Genomic DNA, 5,365 nt, shown 5'->3' on the forward strand with positions numbered 1-5,365 from the left:
CTGAATTAGCAAAGGGGAGGTGAGGATACTTGGCATGCATGTCTGCTTCTTTTTCCTAAGTAGCTCCCTCAACGGACTAATTCCACCAAAGAACTTTGACTAGAGGGACTTCTTTATTCCTCAGTCTGTGAATCTGGTAGTCTAGGATTTCTACTGTCGTTTTCCTCATCAGAGACTATTCTGAACATCTATGCTCTAAATAGATAAAACAACGGTTGGGTCACTTATACACTTCTTGAGTAAAGATACATGGAAAACTGGATGAACTGAGGCTAGATCTGAAGGTAACTTGAGCTTATGAGCTATCTTATCATAACGATTGACAATTTTGTAAGGGACCGACATATAGGGGACTGAGCTTTCCCTTCTTGCTGAACCACTTTACTCCCTTTATGGGAGAGATCTTGTGATAGAAATAGTCATCAATCTTGAACACACATAAATAGAAACATGAGAACATAGACAAAACGAATGACATAAACTGAGTCTGGAATGTGATGCATGAACTGAATACTATGAACTGAATATCGAGCCTCTAAATACATGGATCATGCTTGAGATTGGAACTTGAGGGTTAACAGACATGCTATTTTCACCTCTAAATATAATTTAACTCAAAAATCATTGTATCGGAGCCCGGAATGTCAACTTAAAAATCTTCAAAGCTTAAAGGGAGTCAAAATGACTAAGTCCCTCAACTCTTAGCTATATTTTTAGGATATAAGTGCTTTACGTTGCCCTAAGTGCTGGACTGAGCTAGGAATATTCAGGGGATTACAATATCTCCCCCTTGGGAATATTCATCCTTGAATGAGACTAATGAAGCTGAGATGCTGAAAAACTGAGGCTATTACTTGTATGCACAACTGAAAGAATGACTAAACTAATTTGCAAGTGCAATAATTATCAAGAAAATGGCTATATAAAGTTGAAACTTGGAATGAAAAAGAGATGATCTGGGGAAACTTTTTACCTTGAAGTTATTTTGAATTTGCAGCGAAAATATGAGTGTACTTGGTTCACATATCTACTTCTGCTTCCCAAGTGGCTCTATCAACGGATTGATTCCGCCTAAGAATTTTAACCAAGGGAATTTCTTTGTTTCTTAGTCTACGAATCTAGCAATCAAGGATCTCAACTGGAATCTCTTCATAAGAGAGGCTATCATGAATATCTGTGCTTTCTAAGGGTACTACAACCGCTGGATCACCAATCCACTTCTTTAAACAGGACACATGGAACACAGGATGAACGAAAAACAAATCTGTAGGAAACTCAAGATCATATGCCACCTTTCCAACAAGGCTCAATATCCTGTAGGCACCAACATAGCGGGCACTAGGCTTCCTCTTTTTGCTAAATTTCTTCACCCCTTTCATGGGTGAAACTTTCAAATAAACTAAATCACCAACTTCAAACTCCAAATCTCTTCTCCTCAGATCTGCATACGATTTGTTACGACTATGAGCTTTTTTCAATCTTTCTTGAATCAACTAAACTTTTTCCATAGCTTCTAACACCATATCTGGCCCTATCAATATAGCCATACCCACTACGAACCAACCAATAGGTGATCTATATCTCCTACTATAGAGAGCCTCAAACGGGGCCATCTGAATGCTAGCATGATAGCTGTTATTGTAGGTAAACTCTATCAATGGAAAATACTTATCCCTACTACCCTTGAAGTCAAGCAGATATGCCCTCAACATATCTTCTAAAGTATGAACGATCTTTTTCCCTAACCATTTGTCTAAGGATGAAAAGTTAAACTAAGGTGAAATGGGGTACCAAGACCCTTCTGAAAAGCTTTCCAAAAGTGAGAGGTAAACTAAGTACGCCTATCTGAAATGATAGACGAAGGAACTCCATGCAATTTGACCAACTCTCTAATATACATCTTAGCATAATCTTCAACTTTGTAGGACGTATGAACTCATAGTAAATGGGGTGATTTGGTTAACCTGTCTACAATAACCCAAATCGAATCATGCTAGCGATGTGAATGAGGTAACCCTGTCACAAAATCCAAGTTCAGCTTTTCCCACTTCCAAGTAGGAATACTAAACTTTTGCAAAGTACTACCAGGCCTTTGGTGTTCTACCTTAACCAATTGACAAACTGAACACCTAGCTATAAACTCTACAATATCTTTCTTCATACCACTTCACCAATAGATTTCCCGCAAATCTCAGTATATCTTAGTAGCACTGAGGTGAATAGTGTAATGCGCACCATGCGCTTTAGCCATAATCTATGGTCTTAAATCATTAATGTACGACACACACAATGTACTCTGATATCTCAACACGACATCTGCCCCTTGGGAGAAAACCTCTACCTTCTGATCTCTAACCGACTCTTTCAGCTTTACTAGGATGGGTTCCTAATCTTGTTTCTCCTTCACCTCATAAACTAAGGAAGATTCTGCACTACTCTACACCCAAACTCTACCCTCAGCCGAATCAATTGAAAGAACAACTAATCTAGCTAATTAATGAACATCCCAAACTAACTCTTTCTTATAACTCTCCATATGAGCAACACTACCCATAGACAGTCTACTAAGGGAATTTTCCATAATATTGTCCTTGCTCGGATGATACAAAATACTCATGTCAGAATTTTTCAACAATTCTAACCACCCTCTCTAATTGAGATTCAACTTTCTCTGCATAAACACATACTGTAAATTTTTGTAGTTCGTAAACATATCAACATGCACCCCATAAAGATAGTGCATCCATATTTTCAAATCAAACACAACAACAGCTAACTCAAGATCATGAGTAGGACAGTTCTTTTTGTGAGGCTTAAGTTGTCTAGAGGCATAGGCTATGACCTTACCTCTTTGCATCAAAACACTACCCAAACAAACTCTAGAGGCATCACAATAGACAACAACCCTATTTGTAAAATCAGGTAGTGCTAAGACTGGTGCTAAAGTGAGTCGAGTCTTCAACTTCTAAAAAATCTTCTCACAAGAATCAGACCATTAGAACTTAACTTTCTTCTGAGTCAATCTGGAAATGGGAGATGCAATGGATAAAAACACTCACCAAACCATCTATAATAGCTAGCTAAATTAAGAAACTTTTGATATCTGATGGAGAAATATGTCTAGGATAGTTTCTTATGGCTTTAGTCTTTTAGCGATCAACTCTTATTCCATCATTGGAAATAATATGACCAAGAATAACTACTAACATTAGACAAAATTCAAACTTATTGAATTTGATGAACAACCAGTGATCTCTATGAATTTGTAACATAATTCTAAGATTATCTGCATGATCATCCTCACTATGAGAATACACAAGGATATCATCGATAAAGACCATGACAAACATGTCTAGGTACTGTTTGAACACATGGCTCATCAAGTCCATGAAGTCTGTTGGGGAATTTGTTATCCCGAAAGACATGACTAGGAATTCAAAATAACCATAATGGGTTTTGAAATCCATCTTTCCGATATCACATTCCCTTTCTCTACGTTAATGATAGCCAAATCTAAGGTCTCTCTTGGAAAAATAACTTGTACCTTGGAGTTGATAAAAAAGTCATTAATTATGGGAGAGGATATCTATTTTAAATTTTGAATTTATTTAACTGATGAAAGTCAATGCAAATTTGCAGAGAACCATCTTTTTTATGCATGAATAGGATGGGAGCACTACATGAAGAAACATTGGGCTTTATGAAACCCTTATCTAAGAGGTCTTTGAGTTGCTCTTTCAACTCGTTAAGCTCATTAGAAGCCATATAATATGGAGGAATAGAGATGGTCTTAGTATCAGGAAGAAGATTAATTTTGAATTATATTTCCCCTTGGGTGGTACCTTTGGCAACTTTTTAAGAAAAACATCTAGAAACTCATTTACTGCCTGGATTGATTGAACGGTTAGAGCCTCAAACTTAGCGTCTTTGACTCAAACTAGATGATAGATACACCCTTTTGATATCAACTTTCTAGTTTTAAGATAAGATATAAAATGACTCTTAGGAGACACTGCATTACCTTTCCACTCAAGACTGGCTCATTAGAAGATTAAAACTTCACCACTCCAGAGCAATAATCTATAGATGCATAACAGGAATGGAGCCAATCTATACCAAGAATAAAGTCAAAGTCAACTACGTCTAATTTTATATAATCTACTAACCTGATCTTATGAAGGACAAAAATAGGATACTTCCTATAGATCTATTTAAAAACAACTAAGTCACCTACTGGAGTGGACACAAAGAAGGGATTAAAAAGCTTTTCAGGTTCTATCACAAAATATACCACAACTAACGGAGTTCCATAAGAGAAATTTGACCCTAGGTCTAACAACACATAAATATCAAAATGAAAGACACAAAGCATACCAGTAACAACATCTGGGGAGCTTTCCTACTCCTAGTGAGATGGTAAAGCATAGAGCTAATTCAGGCACTGACCGCTATCGGTACTGAATGATGCGACCTAAGGAGGGAACGGCCGATCTATAGGAGATGGTGCACTAGTAACTTGAGTTGGGGGATGAACATCCCATCTTTCTTGCATAGTATACGGGCATTCCTTGATACTATTTCCCGACTGGCCTTATCCAAAACAACCTTTCTATCCCAACAAGCACTCAACAGAATAATTCTTACCATATCTAGAATATGCAGGATAGGTAGGCCTTCCACCTATACTATGTTGAGATCTGGACATTTAAGTCCTACCCTACTATTCCTGCTTGGTTCTGGGTTCGGGGGCACTAGCTGAATATAGGGCTAGCAAAGGTAGACGACTCTAAAATTGTGAATGATTTCCTCCTACAAATATTGATTGACCATACTCAAACTACCAAGTTCTAGCCTTCTTATTTCCTTTATCTCTTCCCTTCAACTTTTTTGCCTCAATCTGTTAGGCATGGGTCATCAATCTAGCAAGATCTATATCTCCAATAAGTATGGTAGTACTACACTCCTTAACTACCAATCCATACACTTCAGTAACAAACCTACTTATACTAAATCTAGTGTCGCCATCAAATCAGGAGCATACTTGGACAAGTAGTGAACTTAATGCAGTACTCCTTCACTGTCATTGAGCCCTGCCTCAGGTTCATGAACTCCTCAATCTGTGCTTCTTGCAACTTATACGGATAGAACCTATCCAAAAATACATACTGAAACACCTGCCAACTCATGGGAACTGCATTCTTACCCCTGCCTATCTTCCAAATAACAAACCAATCAAAAGCTACATCCTTCAGCCTATAAGAGGCTAATTCTATACTCTCTTCTTTAATAACATACATAACTTAGGTGATCTTTTTCACCTCATAAAGATACAACTGTGGGTCCTCACCTTCCTTTACCAAAAAAA

This window comes from Capsicum annuum, unplaced genomic scaffold, assembly GCF_002878395.1.
Source record: "Capsicum annuum cultivar UCD-10X-F1 unplaced genomic scaffold, UCD10Xv1.1 ctg4198, whole genome shotgun sequence".
NCBI lineage: Eukaryota > Viridiplantae > Streptophyta > Magnoliopsida > Solanales > Solanaceae > Capsicum > Capsicum annuum.